This window comes from Vulpes lagopus, chromosome 15 (assembly GCF_018345385.1).
Source record: "Vulpes lagopus strain Blue_001 chromosome 15, ASM1834538v1, whole genome shotgun sequence".
Classification (NCBI taxonomy): Eukaryota; Metazoa; Chordata; class Mammalia; order Carnivora; family Canidae; genus Vulpes; species Vulpes lagopus.
The window spans coordinates 46,736,586-46,754,643 of record NC_054838.1 but is presented as its reverse complement, the minus strand read 5'-3'; positions in this window follow the sequence as shown (position 1 = coordinate 46,754,643).

Below are 18,058 nucleotides of genomic sequence, written 5' to 3'. Positions count from 1 at the left end.
TATATAGGCAAAACTCTGTATAAGAGATTTGTGTTATAGAAAATAAAAATCAGGGGCACCTGGGTAGCTCAGTGGTTGAGTGTCTGCCTTTGGCTTAGGTCGTGATCCCAGGGTCCTGGGATGCAGTACCACATAGGTTCCCCATAAGGAGCCTGCTTCTCCCCCTGCCTATGTCTCTGCCTCTCTGTGTGTGTCTCATAAATAAATAAATAAAATCTCTTTTAAAAATAAAAATCATAGGATAATAGAATGTGATAGTTGTTTGTCCCTGTGATTCTTAAGTTAGAGAGATGAAGCATAGGGAAAACTAATGTTACAAGTGTGGAACAAATTTAAGAAGAATTTCAGAACAGTATTTGATCTCTTTTAAAGGAAGCAATCAGGAATTCATCCTAAATATTCCATTTTAAAATCCCTTTTAAAAAGAACAGAACACGATCAGCAGCCCAGAGCCCCACAAGCATTCAGAAGTCCAATCTTTTCAGTAGCAGTCACTGAAAGAGAATATGTCAGCATGTGAAATCTCTCTACCTTCCTCTTATTGTCACCATGAACCTAAAACATGTCTTAAAATAAAGTCTTTGTTACAAACATTAACAAGTAAAGATAAATTCTAGTGTATAGAATTCTATGAACAGAAAGAATAATGTACAGAGAATAAAGGAATAATAATAGGATAACGAGTTGACAGTAACAGAGTTTATATTAGGAAATACTTAGGATTAATGGAGCGTTCTTCTCTGGAATGTTGCCTACTATGGTAGAACTGATGTCTCAGAGTGTGTGGGTGGCACAGTGGGTTGAGTGTCCCACTCTTGGTTTGGCTCAAGTCATGATCTCAGGGCCACAGGATGGAGCCCACATTGATCTCCATGTTCAGCAGAAGTCTGCTTGAGCTTTCCTCTCCCTCTGCCTATATCTCCCCCATGCATATTCTTTCTTTCTCTCTGTCTTAAATAAATAAATACATCTTAAAAGAACGAACTCATGCCTCACTAACAGCTCTCTTTTCTTCAGGAAAGCAAAACGTTAGCAAAAATTTGATGTGTCTGCCAAAGTCTTACATATCTAATTTTATATTAGATAATAAGACAATGTTCTTACAAAGTCAAATTCCAAGTTCACAAAAACACTTGGAAACAACCATTAAAAAATACTGCCAAAAGGTTTTTGATTCATGTATATATTGTTTATAAAACACATTTTTAAAAAGATTTTATTTATTTATTCATGAGAGAGAGAGAGAGTGAGGCAAAGAGAGAGAAGCAGGCTCCTTGCCGGGAGCCCAACGTGGGACTTGATCCTGGGTCTCCAGGATCCTGCTCTGGGCCAAAGGCAAGTGCCAAACTGCTGAGCCACCAGGCATTCTATAAAACACATTTTTAAAATTTTATAATTATTCCCCCTTCCAGCTAGAATACTATCTGCATGATAGGAAAAATGCTTAATTACAGATGAAAAGAAAGTATTAGCCATATAGCCACATGTATATCTCTCCATCCTGCTTTGGCAACAAGTGAAAAACTTGAGTCCTCTGTAATTCAACAACCTTGGTATCAGTATACATAGGTACTTTTGTGGAGGCCGAGAAAATTAAGGCCATTCCTTAAGTTCAGCGTTAGCACAAGTATTGCCATCTCAGGCCCCTGTGAATAAGAGCTGAAATTTACCTTGCTTCAGTTATAGGAAAAAACAGCTTAATGCCCTTGAAAGCCCCATATCAGAATATAAACAGAACTTGAGAAATTCCTCCACCCCTTCTGGAGGTCCCCTGGACCAGCCTATAAAACTAAGCTGGAACCCACCTCGGGGTCCAAGCCCCTGCTCCGCTGTGTCGGGTATACTTGGACCCAAGCTGGAGCTTGTAAATAAACCCTCGTGTACTTGCATCGGTGTCGGCTCCTTTGTGGTTTCTCGGATTCACAATCTTGGGCACAACACATTCAGAAACAAATCTCCTTCAATCTGGGAAATGGACAGCACTTTAAAGTCATGCTGAAAACACTCTGATCTTTTAACTATGAGTTTAGAAGTTATATGGTAGGACTTGAAGAAAAAAAAAATTTAATACCCTAGTAGGTCAATGAATCTCAAGGAAGGAAAAAATGGTCTTGTTCTGTTTCCCTTGTTGAGGAAAAAAAATAAAATGGACAAGCTACTAATTTCCAGAATAAAATTGCAGTGTTTCATTGTGTAGAAGTTAATGAACTCAAGTAGAAAAATCTACAAAATTTGACAGTTGTGATTCTTTTAAGTAAATGGTTCAGCCACACCACGATATAGCACATGATGAGCCTGATGTATTCACACAAAACATCCAAGTATCACCAGCCATTTGAGAAATGGCATTAACATGAAAAAGAGAGAAAAAGAAACAAACATGGACAGAAAAAAAAAACTTGGAGGAAATATATACATTGAAACAGAAAAGGTTGAAGAAACATGCTTTCTCATTTAAGAAATGAGACAAAATGGAGATGGTAAAGATGTCTCTCTCCAAAACAAAAGTATATGTTTTAGATAAAATAATTAGAAAATACATTTTTTTGAAAGAATAGATGACCTTCAAGAAAATAAGCAAAATTCTTTGAGGTTAAGAAAAGAGTAGAAGTGAGAAGTCCAGAAATGACAGTACTAAAGTTTTTAGATATTTTAGGAGCAACTAAGAAATTTTAATGCCTAGAGGTTGCTAAGACATTCTATGTCTTTTGTTTCTTTGTGGTATACTCATAGGAAAAAGTTTGTTTTGAGAAAAAAAAACTCTATAAAAATAAGATACAGGATGAGGTATGCTTTCCTGAAATCTTTGAAATAGATGAGGAATAGTCCCTAGAGATGGACTACAAAGAAAATGTTCTGTCTTAGGTTTGACTCTGAGAGAAATTACTGAAAGATGTTTTTCATGATAATTCATGAACACTGGGGACTGTGTAGGTGTTTTTGAAATTGTCTACAAAAATTTAAAAAGAGGCAAAAAAGAATATCTATTTGTACTAACATGTAAAAAAATCAATAATTGATTATAAAAAGAGAAAAAGCCCTAGGACTTGACCAAGTGTGACACCTATTCTTAACAAAAATTCTTAGCAAGTGAGAAATAGAAGAAAACATCCTTAATCTGATAAAAGCTTTCTCCTAATAGACCTTAACACTTAATGGTGAAATATCAAATCTTTCTCCCTGAGATTAGGATGAGGAAATCATGTCAGTTATCACAGCTTCTATTTACAATGTATTTGAGATCTGAGTTGGTGAAAATAAACCTTCATTATGCCTTTGGGATAGGCAATATAACTTAACGAAACACATGTATTCCTATACACCTACATAGATCTATTTAAAGATTAAAAAAAAAGAAAGAAAATCTATCTATTCAAAGATGACATTATTTTGTATGTTAAATGTCCAAAAGAATATAAGAGAGAGCTATTAGAATTAATAAGTATGTCTAACAAGGTCAACGAGTACAGATAGTTTTGAAAAATCATTTGTAGGTCTGTATATCATTAACAAATGTTTATAAAACAACTTTGTACAAAATACGTCATTTAAAATAGCATCAAAATATTACAAGCCTAGGAGTAAATTAAATGCCTGGGAGTAATATGCTGAATAGAAGTAAATTCAGTACCTAGGAAAATATGCTGAAGGTGATGGATTAAAATGGCCACAAATTATTTTGATACTTTTCCTATTAAGAGTTTATATTTCCTCTCTTTCACCTGTGACTTTGACCAAAAAAAATTGGCAGAAGTGACATTTTATTAGTTTGTGGATTCAGGCCTTAAAAGACTGGCAGCTTCTAGTTCTTGTCTCATTGAACACTTGCTCTCAGAATCTAGCTCCATGCTAGAGAAGACCAAGCAGCCCCATAGAGAGATCTGGAGCCAATAACCTTAGTCAAGTACGCAACTGATACTCATCAATAACTTGTTAACAATGTGAACAAACCACTTTGGAAGTGGCTTCAACTGAAGTTACATCGAGGAAAGGGAAGCTATATTCACAAAACCTTACTCTAGTTGAAGACTTATAAACAAAATAAATTATTGTTATTTTAAATCACTAAATTTTGGGGCAATTTGTTATGTAGCAACTAGATAACTAGAAAAATGTTCATGACATTTCAAGATTCAATATCGAAATGATATTCTTTCCAAATGGATCTATTAATTCAGTACAATCTCAGTCAAAAATCTAGACACAAAATTATATTTACTTAATGTTTAAAATTATTCAACACAAACCTATGCTGTTATGAATTATGACTCTGATTACTTTCAACTTTAAATTATATAAATAGATGATAGATAGATAGATAATAGATTATATATAAAACCTGAGAAAAATGTAAGTGTAACTTGTTTGTGGATGGTAATATTCTGAATGCTGTTCACATGGATGTGTTTGCATGAGAAAAATCAGGCTAGCCATGTAGAATATGAGCTCAATTCTGTGTGTTTCATATCTAACAAAAAGTCAATCATGTTAAAGAAGTATTACAAAGAAGTATTTGTTGTGGGAAACAAAGGCAGAAAAAATTATTAAATTTCCTTACTACCTACAGCCCATTGACAAGTCCTTGAAACAGGCAGAGTGACATTCCTTAGGAACTCAACTGCCTTGATGTTAACACTTTGCTAAGGGCAAAAGACAATTTTAGCCCAACCCCCAGTATCCTGTAAGTATATTTTAACATATAAAAGTTACTTTAGAAATTTCCTTTATCTCTAAATCCCCCCAAGATACATGTTGGCAACCATCCCCCCAGCATATGCTCCACTGATATACATCTGAAAGGTCTCAGGATTAAGGTTTTATTAGATGGTAATACATGATATTTTCTCAACAATAGCTAGACCTCTCAAGGTCCTGGAAACCTTGCTTCCAAAATTCCTTAGAGACCAACGCTATCCCTAATCCCCTCCCAACTTGAAAGTATGATTGGCGACTGCTCATGACCTCAGGGAAGCTCTTACTGGCCACATGTGGATCCTGTCTTTGTGCTTTAATAAAATCACTTTTTTTTTGCACCAAAGTTGTGAATTCTTTCTTGGCCATTAGCTTCAAATTCTATCTTTCCCTACATCAGTATTCCTAAAAATGAAAATAAAAAAGTTTTACTTATGCAAAATAATACTAAATATTTTTAATTTGGGGATACAAAGACATGTGATGAAAAGACACTTTTGTATAGGTGTAATAAAAAATGAGGTAATAAGTACTTCCTGAAAACATAGTTGGGCATATAGTTTTCAATCATTTCAGTAATATTTTATTTCCTGAGGAGTGTTCTGAAGAAAATGTGGTAGACTTAGAATTGATAAGCCTGAAATAATAGCTACACAAATGTCAGTTTTATTATATAGTGTAATTTTCTATAATATTAAAATATTCCCTAGTTTAAAAAAAAACACATATGAGATGAACCTGGGATCTCAATCTTTGAATTGATAAACAATTCTAACTAACAAAGTTGGTGCACCCTCAATTCTAGCTCTGAATTTGAGTCCCCATTACTATATTGAACACAAATCTTTATATGTTAGACAACTGGGGATACCATGGTAGATCTCATAGATCTTGGATTTCTTCGTCTTACTGCTGTATCAAAAAATGAGGAAAAGACTAAAACAGAAGGTGTTTATATAACTTCATTCTCTCAACCAGCTTGACGAGATTCTCTTCACTGTCTTTTTTTTGGTTGAAAATGAAAGCGAAGAAGCTATTCAGGCATACTTCACAAAGAGAAAGTAAGTGGCCTTGTGTTTGTTCTTTCTTTTGCTTCTTCTACTTCATGACTTGGAGTACTAAATATTGTTATTTTTTTCTTTCTTTTTTTCAGATATTTATTTAAATCTAGTTAGTTAACATATAGTGTAATATTGGTGTCAGGGATAGAATTTAGTGTTTCATTTCTTACATATAACACTCCATGCTCAATACAACAGGTACACTCCTTAACACTCATCATTTAGCCCATCTCCAACCCACATCTCCTCCAGCAACCCTGTTTTTCTCTATAGTTAAGAGTCTCTTATGGTTTGCTTCCCTTTTTTTCCCTTTTCCCTATGTTCATCTGTTTTGTTTCTCAAATTCCAAGTGAGTAGAATCATATGGTATTTGTCTTTCTCTGACAGACTTATTTCACTTATGTCTTCATTTAAGCATACAAGTTGAGTTTGAGATGATTCTAGTGCAGGTGTAGGTGTAAGTTATTGGTCAGGGTAATTCAGGAAAGATTTTAGGACTGGTAACATAGATGTCAGAGTTGAGCATAAGTGTCAGGCATTGGCAAAAAGCCTGTTTAACAGAGTTAAGCATAAACTAAATTTAGGTAAACTAAAATAAACAGGGTCAATTGTATATGTGTTAGGTTAGGTTAAGATTTTTAAATACAGTGTAACTTTTGGAACTTTGGAATGTATTGTTATCTGTGATTTCAATGGGATGTCTAGGCTTCCGTCAATAATAAGGGGGCACAGCTTAATTAATGTAATAGAACCAAACTGACTCTGAAAGACTCTGATTCTAGCTATTTTCATTATTCGTTTATACAACTATTTTGTTTTGTTTTTGCTACTATGAGTAAAACATGATTTTGGTACTGAAGATTTAAAAATAAATATTTAAACAAATTAAACATAATTTCTGATACTCATAAATGAAAGACTGATAATAAAAGAGGGTAGTTGGATAGAAAGTGATTAAAAGATATTCACATTAGTTTAATAGATGCATGTCAGTAAGAGTGCATTCAACTACAAGAAACAAACAAAACTATAAGCAAAAATAATGATAGCAATTCAGGGAAGACTTCAGGCCTATATAGAATCAGGAACTTACTGATAACGATAACTAGAAGGGCCCAGATTTGGTATCCCCTCATCTTAAAGTAGAGTTTCTATTATTGTGGGCCTGTCAAACACGTCCCAAGCTATGTTTCATTGACCTTGTTTAAATTGAGTGACAGGACACTTGGGTGGCTCAGTGAATTAAGCATTTGCCTTTGGCTCAGGTCGTGATCTCAGGATAATGGGATCCAGGATCATGGGATCCAGCTCTGAGTTGGGCTCTCTGTCCAGTGAGGGGTTGGCTTCTCCCTCTCCCTCAGTGCTCTCTCTCAGTCTCTCAAATACATAAAATCTTTAAAAAAATAAATTGAAAGACAGTGAAAAAACAAGAAAATTATTAAAGTATTCTGAAAAAATTAACAAAGTTTCTAAAATGAAAGCTGTAGTATATATTTGCCTGTTGTTTCTTATAGGTCCTAACTGGGTCATAACCTTCTTTAAAATAACAACTGTGATGAGAATTTGGTATAATTTTAATGAACATAGAAAAACATCATCACTTTAGCTGAGAGTGGAGTCAAATTCTTATAAAGTGCAGGTGAATACTGGAAATTAAGTTGCATGACAAAAGGGAATTGCTATCTTAACAGCAACCTGAGTGCTCACTGTCAATGGTGGGTGAAGGTTCTCCAAAAGGATAGCATAGAAGCGAGATCTGAATTGCAGGGAACTGTAAAGATCAGTTGGAATAGGATGAAACGAGTTATTTTCTCACTCGTAAAGTAGGAAAGAGGTTAGTATTTTAAAGTAATCCAGTAAACAGCATGAGGGGGAGAACACAGTCAGAGCTATAACATGAACTTGGAAATTTAGGAAAAGTAAATAAGCCATAGCTGATTTTTAATCTCATTGTAATAAGAAGCCAGTAGACAGATTTAAGCTGGACAGTGGTAGGATCAAGAGATCCCACTGGTTACTATACGGGAATAGTGATAAGTCCTAAATGGCACACATTGCTTGAGAGGTGAAATAAGTATCTGAATAGTGATCATATTCAGAAAGCAGATATTTTAATTGGCCCCTATTAAATTTACCTTTTTTCTATTTTTCTCCTCTTATTATTTCTGCTATTATTTTCCTTTGCAGTTATCAAAAGGAGTTGTCTCACTCTATACAAAATTACTGTTAACAAATAACTAAATATTAGAGGAAACTGTTGAAAATCTAAGCATGCAAGTCCCCACTTACTTTCAGCATGAGCTTAGCATTTTTATAGATCCTTCTAAAATCTACCTTTTTAGTATATATGGTTATATATAATTCATACAATGTAATATAATGAAAATGTAAGCAAATACCTCTCATATCAGTTATTTAAATTCACTTTAGATTTTTTTTTCTAAACATTTTATAACAAGGATAAGATTGGGAAGAAAAATCAAAAGAGATCACTTTTTAAAGTCATCCTATCATAACAAGAACAAATGTAAGCAGCCTACCAATTAGAGGTTTACCACACACTTGACAGTCATGATAAAAGGATTAGTTTAATGTAATTTGATTTTTCTTCATGCTCTTGACCAGATATCTGTTCTAGATAAACCATCAGTGATAACAAAGTTACCTCCTAAAAAGTGCTCAATGCTCTGGTGGTTGGAAATTAGTATAATGAAAACTAGGTCAATTTGAAGATTTTGTTTGCATTTAAAAACATACTTAAGACTTACACAGCATTTTATGTAAAAATTTAGCATCTCAGGATTATTTTTAATAGTGTTCACTTGAAAGAAACTGATTTATACAAAATATTTTCTTTGTTGATACAAAATATGTAATTCAAAATACATACCCATATGTATCTTGTAATTGTTATAGCAGGTTATATATGAGGTTCTTTTCATTATTAAAAATATAAATAATTTGAGATTATTTATTAATTATTATTATTTAATTATTATTAAAAATATAAATAATTTGAAATACTAAAATAAAATGCTCCATAAATCAAATTGGAAATGACTAAAAGAGCAAAGCAGTGATGTTTTAACTTATATTAACCAAATACAAACTAGTTTAAATATAGTGAAATATTCAAATTAAACATTTCTCAAAGAAAGTTTTTATGTAGAAAATAGCACAGATGTTAGGGTGAATATATTGTACATATCTGAAATTTCTAGGCTGTTCACACAACATAATTTTTTCTATTACTGAATTTGCTTTCACTTCAGACTTCTGCATTTTGCTGTTTATGATCAAATGATTTCCCTTTACTTCCACATACAATTAAATGTGTGGTAATAAAATGTAATGAGGGAAAAGCATGGTAATTATGAATGAGTAGATGTAATAAACAAACCAACTAATTGTGTATGTATTTGCATGGATTATAACAAGATATGCAGTAATAGAAACAGTTACAAAGCACTTCTAAAATAAAACTCTCTATAGATATTTGCATACTTCTCTGAATCAAAAACTATTTGATTCATTACATTTATCATTAGTTTATGGAGATTGTCATATGACTGCCTTTTTCCTTTATTATGCTCTTTTTGATTACAGTTTCACTTACTCATAGTCTTAAACCAAGTTGATTAAAAGTGGTGAAATCTGAAGGATTTATTTTATTATTTAACATTTTTTAAAATTTCATTTATTTATTCATGAAAGACAGAGAGAGAGAGAGAGAGAGAGAGGCAGAGACACAGGCAGGGGGAGAAGCAGGCTCCATGCAGGGGGCCTGATGTGGGATTTGATCCCGGGTCTCCAGATGTGGGATTTGATCCCGGGTCTCCAGGATCAGGCCGTGGGCTGAAGGCAGTGCTAAACTGCTGAGCCACTCGGGCTGCCCTATTTTTTTTAACATATATGTATTTATTTATTCATGAGAGACACAGAGAGAGAGACAGAGACATAAGCAGAGGGAGAAGAGGCTCCCCACAGGAGCCCAATGGAGGACTAAATCCCTGGACCTGGGGATCATGACTTGAGCCAAAGGCAGATAGTTGCTCAACCACTGAGTGACCCAGGTGTCTCTGAAGGATTTATTTTATTTTTATTTTATTTTTTAAAACCATTTTATTTATTTATTTATTTATTTATTCATGAGAGAGAGAGAGAGGGAGAGAGAGAGAGAGAGAAGCAGAGGGAGAAGCAGGCTCCAACCAGGAAGCCCGACATGGGACTCGATCCCAGGTCTCCAGGATCATGCCCTGGCTGAAGGCAGAGCTAAACCTTTGAGCCACTGGGGCTGCCCTGAACGATTTATTTTAATCTTGCAAGCTGAGTCACTCAAAACATTGTTTAAATGTTTACAAAGTACATAAGAACAGTGTTTCATTAGTAAAATATTTTTTTCATTGATAGCTCTATGGATTTATAAGTTGAAAATGCTGTAGAAAAGGTAGTTCTATGTCGATTCTCAGGTGACTAAGCATCAAGATTTTGGTGAGATAAATCCAAGTTCAAATTCACAGTTCTTCATTTTCTGTGTACTTTTTAGCAACTTATCTAACTTTTTTTCCTCATTTTTTCATCTGTATAACTAGAGTAGGTCCTAGATGCAGAAATAAATGAGAAAAAAAATTAGGTGTTCATATAAGAATGGAAGAAAAGAAATTATTTCTATTGGCAGACAGGATTTCTAGGTAGGAAATCCCAAAGAATCAATTAAAAAGTAAGTTTAGTAGCAAAAAAATGAATTAAGAGTACAGGACTCAAAGTCAGTATAGTAAGTCCAGATTTATTTCTATCTACTAACAATGAGATACTGAAACTAATAAAATATCACCAAGCACAAGAAATATTTAATTATAAATATAACTTGATTTTCATTTATCAAAACACTGACTTGAAGAAAAAATACATGCCTATATATGCATGAATGTATGTGTGTATGTACACATACACATAGATTATCAGTACCCTCTTCACTTTCAGAAATTAGATCTTGGTGCTCTCACTTTTAGACATTTCTTATCCACTAAGTGAAATCTACAGAAGTCTTTGGGGAAGATAAACTATTTTACTTTCCCTAAAATGCATCATAATTCATCCAGCTAATGTGGTAAGATATGAACAGAAAAGTTATTAAAGCATGTTATAATGAGACTCTCCACAAACCTATACTCGAACTATCTGATATGCTCAGGATATACTTGCCATGTCACTGTGTAAAAGTGTTCATATCTGTGGTATAATAGAGATTATGCAATATTTGCAGGACAAATAATCTCTTGGAAATGTCTTGCATAAACAGATCCCTGATCCTCCTGTCTCAAATTCTGACCTAAGACTTATGAGATGGGGACTCAGAGTTTGAATTTCACTGCTTGTGATACTGATGAGATATTCCTATGGCCATGCTTTGGGAAAAACTGAGCTAGTCCAAAATAGATTTTTAATATGCATCTCTATCTCAATCTGAGCTATAAAATAATCTATGAGCTAATATATTTTATTTGTCTTTTAAATATCTGAACTTCTGGGCAAGCATCAGTTAATCATTCATTTATTTTTCACAAGTACCTGGCATGGGCCTTCCATATACTAGATATATAGCATATGTTTGCTAACTTGTATTTAAAAAATTTCAACTACCTGTAATAGCATTAATAAATATATAAAATATTTTAGTGGGAAAAAAGATTAGTTATGATTAGAGGATTATGGGAACATTTGTGGAAAATCTGAGAGAATGATATGTAGCATGGTAGCTAGAAGAATTACTTGGGGAGGGAATTTTAGTTGAAGTCAAAGGTTGTGAACAAAACACATCAAAATGGTAATCCATATTCAGAGAACTAACATATAACAGTTTAAAAGTGGCAAGTGAATGGGAAGTAGTGGAAGTCGGTTACAGAGGTACATGTCTATAATAGAAAATAAATGACCTCAAATGCTAAGTAATTTATGATCCGCTCCATGAGACAATTAAAGATTTTTGAGCTGCAGAAAAATTTCAGTATTGACATTCTCTATTGCAAAATCCTTGGTAATTTAGAATAGACTTTAGAGCATCTCATGGTAGAGCTTTAAATGGTTATGATTATAACCATAAACATCAACAAGTAGGTTTGTCTTGCTCTTACAATTTATCAAAGCATTTTATTATAATTGCCACACTGAAAATTCATACAGTAGATATTTTTAAGTGTATTTTATAAAGAGATTAAATGACTTGCTCAAGGTCAAAGGAATGAAAACATCAAAACAAATATGGACACTTGGTTTCTCATAAATTTTCCTCTAATGTGTTCCCCATATTCACAGACCTTTTCACCACTCCTATATTATAAGATTTGTTTATTAGAGAGAGAGAGAGAGCAAGAGAGAGCGAGAGCATGAGTAGTGGCAAGGACAGAGAAAGGAGAGAATCTTAAGCATACTCCATGTTAAGCATGGAGCCCCAAGCTGGACTTGATCTCATGACCCCAAGATCATGACCTGAGCTGAAATTAAGTCAGTTGCTTAACAAACTCAGACACCCAGCATCTCACCACTCCTGTATTTTTAAAGAGGAGAGTATCATCAATCCTTGTTTTTGTTTTGCCTTAATATCTATATTTGCTTTTCTGATAAATGTTTCCAGAATGGAATTTCTGCTTCAGTCTCTGGGTAGTACAAACATTTGTATTCTAGATACAATATGGCTAGCTAAGTGTTTCTGCCCAAAGTCCCACAGACCAGCTGCCTTTCACAGGCTGGAGGGTGGTAACATTTGTAGAAAGAAAAGTGTACAGATGGAAAAATACAAACATTGTCAGAAATATTGTTGCAATCAGGATGGCAGTCAGCATTCCCCTACATTTAATTCCTGTACCCACTGAGTTTCTTTTTTTGTAATATAAACTCAAAGTACATTAATTTTTTAAGCTCTCTGTAGAAGTATGGAGAAAAAGGGAGCAACATTTGTCTAAATTCATTACTGACAGTGTTAAAAAACAAAAACAAAAACTTTGAAGGTACCTTTGGTAGTGTCTGATTTGTTATTTGTGGAATTTTAATGTAAATGCCAGTTGAAATTCAAAAGCATTTTTTGAGAAACAATATTTGTTGAAAGCATTAATGAGTCATAACCTGTCATTTGCTTGGATTTTCCTTCTGGAAAATATCATCTCATAATTTTATACTTCTTAAGACAAATCTTTTGAAGGCATTTTCCCTAATCAATTGCAAAAAACAACACTGTAATTCAATATTATCTTGGCATAAATATATTCAAGAAAGGAAATTAAAGAACAGATTCAGAACACCTGCCAGATTGTGATAAAGATACTGAAAATGATTTAGTCTGACTCATTACCTCCCAGTCAGGCCTATATAAACCAGAGCAAGTCAGCCTACTTAAATATAATTTGAATAGTCAGCCAGAGAGAGTCTGACACATTACTTCATATTCTTTCAAATATGATTTTCTTCTTTCACTGCCGTTCTTTAGAATCCTCAATTCTCAGATTAATCTTCATTACTAAAACACACTCATTTCACTGTTTTGTGTGATTACATAAAAATGTGCAATTAAATTGCCCAGTCACAATAATTAAGTTTAAACATTATTAATCTGGTATAGGTAATTTTTACTATTAAGCAGATGTCTTAAGTTCAGTAGTCTTTCCCCACCAAGTACAGTTAGCAATATATATATATATAAATACATATATATGTAAATATTTATATATATATATGCAAGTGATTGTTAAAATACAGTGCTATATTTTACAAAACATTTTAAGGCATCATTTCCAATTCATTATAATTACTAGAAGTAGACTTGCTTTTTTCTCTTACGGCAGGTACTCTTTCCCACAAGTAACAGAGCTATGCTATAGAGCAACAGGTTTCAAATGTAGTAAAGCATAAAGAATAGTTGCAGTGTGTGTGTGTGTGTATGTGTGTGTGTGTGTGTGTGCACACGCACATGTGTGTGGGTGTGTTTAAGCATATTTTGAATTTTCTACTCCAGGAAAATTAGCACATTCATATAATTTTTAGCTATCTGGGGGAAAGCGGGACATCAATAGATCTATTTGGCATAAACAAGAAGAAAATATGAAGAACTTGTTCTTTTATTTGCGATTTAAACTAAGTATAAACTAAAAGAAGTAAGGAGAATTTGTCATAAGATTTTAATGTGCCCTGTTTTGAATGCAGAGTGACTGCAAGGGTTAAATATTTATTTCTTAAATTATAGCTTTCTCCCTATATCATCTTCCCTTAGGACAAATATGATCTAATTTTAGTATGAGGCTTCCATTCCATTTTTCTTCCTTTCAGTTAAAAACTTGAGAAAGAGAAAGATGATTGTCTAACTAAATACGTTAAGTTTTTTTTTTAATGAATAAAGGTGTTTAAATAGTTTAACACTTCCTTAAAAATAGTTACAACAGCAAAGTGCTATAAGTATTCATGTCAAAATAAAAAGACCAATAAACATTTAGAAGAACCTGAAAGAAACAGATCATATAACAAATGCCAACCACTTCAAATGCTAATTTTCATCATTAGGACAATGTGGTTTGAAAAATATGCTTTCTTCACTTACACATAGCCACTAGAATATGAAATTGCCAGTCACAGAAAAGTAGATGGAAAATGTGTACATTAACTGAGATAATATGCCAATCATTTATCAGTTTTAATATTAGAGCCCAGAAAATTCCCAAATATTTTGAGATCTATAAGAAATCTCATTGTTAGAGAATAAACCCAGGTCCAAATTAAGTATTCGACTCACCACATAGGATGGCAAAAGTCCTGGAAATAATGTTTCCCCCAGTAGAAAGTACATATGGTCCCCAACTTAGGATGGTTTAACTTAGGATTTTTCAAGTCTGTGATAGTGCAAAGTAACACACATTGAATAGAACTAATACCTTCAATTTTGAATTTTGACCTTTTTCAGACTAGTGGTGTGGGGGTACCATACTCTCACGCTGCTGGGCAGCAGAGCAAATTCCAACTCCCAGACAGCCATGGGATCTATACCAACTGCTCTATACCAATATAACCATTCTGTTTTCACTTTCAGTACAATATTCAATACATCACATGAAAGAGTCAACATTTTATCATTAAATAGTCTGTTAGATTATTTTGCTCAACTTTAAGCTAATATAAGTGTTCTGAGTACATTTAAAGTAAGCTAAGTTATGAAGTTCAGTAGGTTAGGTATATTAAACGAATTTTTGTCTACAGATATTTTTAACTTACAATGGATTTATCAGGATATAACATACATTTTACACACATACACATGACAACACACAAACATGCTGAATGAAAAGCATAAATGTAGTATATGAATGTAGGTTAAAAGGGAGTAAAAAAGGGGCTCACTTAAGTTCTTTAGTCCCACAGAATCTGCTAATCCAATTTTTCCTCTTTAAAGAATGAATTAGGGGCATCTGGGTAGCTTAGTTGGTTAAGTGTCTGCCTTGAGCTGGAGTCATGATCTCAGGGTCATGGGATGGAGCCCCACATCAAGCTCCCTGCTCAGCAGGGAATCTGCTTCTCCCTCTCCCTCTGCCCCTCATCTCCACTCATGCCCTTTCTCTCCCTCTTTTTAAATAAATAAATAAATAAATAAATAAATAAATAAATAAATAAATAAAATCTTTTAAAAAATTAATCAGAATATCTTTAAAAATTCTCAATATAATACATACATATGACAAATATAATCAGATTAATATTTGTGATTTCTTCTCATACAGACTAAGACACAATAATAAAGATAAAAATGACCCTTAAGTTTTTAAGGTAAGGAAAACATAAAATCATGTGGAATATTATAAGCCATTAATAATGATGTTTATAAAAACAAGAAATATTATGGAGTTGCTTCTGAAAAGTAAGCAAACACGAGACACATAATTAGATGTAAATATTTTTTCATACTTAAAAATACTTATAAATAAAATATTTTAGAGGCGTTGCTGTTTCAACAATAATTGTAGTTCAGTGGTTGGATCATGAGCACATGTCTTTTCCTTTGTTGGTTTTTCTTTTGTGATATATTTTGTGATTTAAAGTTTATCTTCTAACTTTAAATGTTTTTATCTAATTTAGTAAGAGACAAATTATTTTAAATAATTTAGGGTAGGATTTCTTTATATTGTCCTTTCCCTTCTCATTCCAGGTTCTAGTGTATAACAAATGCAAAAATTATTTCATGTGTGTATTACTTTTAGTTACAATTTTTGCTTTCTTAAGCAAATATATTTAGACCCAAGACTTCAATATGCTACTAGATTCTGGGAAAGAGCTTTTGCTATTTATTTGTTGTCATGTTATCAGAATTAAATGGGCATTTTCTAGCTCTTTTTTATTTGATCATTTTTACATTTTGCATAATAGATAAATAAGTGTTAATAATAAAAGAGAAGGAGGGAGACAAAAATCATAAGGGACTAATCAAGACCTTCTAGAAGTTAAGAGTAGCTGGATTATCTTTCTGATTTATGCCTTCCTATTTATAAGCAGTCTGTCTGTATAATGTTAGATGTTCTTTTAAATTGTTATGCTCAATGAGGCATAATCTTCCCTGCAATTGTCACTAAGATCAGCTCTCCAGAAGAAGGTCATGAAAAAGAATGAAATAAATTACCCAACATGGTATACAGTTACAAATTCAGAATCATTAATATCATTAGCTATTCTATAAATTCACCAGCTAAATTTCACTGAAGTATAATTGCCAATAGAGAAACACAATTGAAATCTTAATTAGATTTTGATTCAATTGGATTGTTCATTCCATGAAGGAAGTGAATTTTGAATTATCTTTTTCCTAATAATAAAAGCAGAAGATAGTTGTATCTCTTTTGTGAGTCATAAGGGTCAGTAAAAAATACCCCGAGTAGTCAGAAAGAAGCTTATGTAGATTAATTCTTTTTAATAATAAAGAATAATTTCTTTGAGGTTTTCAAAATATTATACAAGATGTTTATTAATTCTAAAAATCTACTATATTAGTACTATGTTTCTAGTCAGTATTTTTGTTTTGTTTTGTTTTTTAAGATTTTTTATTTATTTATTCATGAGACACACAGAGAGAGAGGCAGAGACACAGGTAGAGGGAGAAGCAGGCTCCATGCAGGGAGCCCAACGTGGGACTCGATGCTGGGTCTCCAGGACCACACCCTTGGCCGAACGCGGCGCTATACCATTGAGTCACCAGGGCTGCCCTAGTCGGTATTTTTGTATGTCAAAATGACGAATTATTAGGAGGCTGCTTCGGCAAATAGAACTATTAAAGATATATATATTTTTTCTGAGTATTTGCTGATTGTAGAGTAATGAAGATTGTTATACCTTTTTATTTTCATGACTATCTGAACAACATAATTCAGTTTCTCACTTCTGCATCTTTCATTGGTCTTCCTAGTGGAACACTGTCCTCCTCTTTATCCCTGGCACTTTGTTCACTAATGTCTATTCATGTCAATGCAGTCAACAAGAGGCAATTTATAAATCAAGAGTACTAACATGGCTCCCACATCCCTCTTCTCTACTTCAGCTGGTAGTTAAGAATATTTGCCCTAAATTCTCTTTATTGCTAGTGGAAGAGCCTTTATCACTTGTATTAAATTAATCAAGAACCATTACTTGTTCATCTCTGTATTTCATAATGTTTAATAGAGTATATGGCACACAATTGTTGAATCACAATGTCCTTCTGAACTAGACAACGGATATTTTATCACAGTCTTCTATCAGTGTTGTGATCTGAATTGTGTTCTCCCCAAATTCATATGTTGAAGACTTAGTTCTCAGTATCTCAGAATGTGATTATTTGGAGATAGGGCCTTTAAAGAGGTTAATTAAGTTCAAATAGGGTCATGATTCAATCCCTACTCCTGATCAGTCCCTGGGCTGAAGGCAGTGCTAAACCTCTGAGCAACCAGGGCTGCCCAGAATACATTATTCATAAAATTTCAACTTCCTGAAATAGGATAATTCACTAAAATTGGTCTAAATAATAATTTATTCACCCATATAATTACAATAAATAACCCTTATTAACACATGTATTAAGTGCTATTGTGATAGACTGTGTAAGGAAGAGAACACAAAATGTATAACACAACAAAGAATAAGACCTAAAGCACATTCTTAAGAAAAAGCAGGAACATATATTAATCCATAAAAACATTTCTGTCACTTCTGTCTTGCATAACTGCATAAAAGGAAGCAAACATCTGGCCCAATGTTCCTCTGACATTGAACATCTTTCCATCCTCATTTATCATAAGGTATAG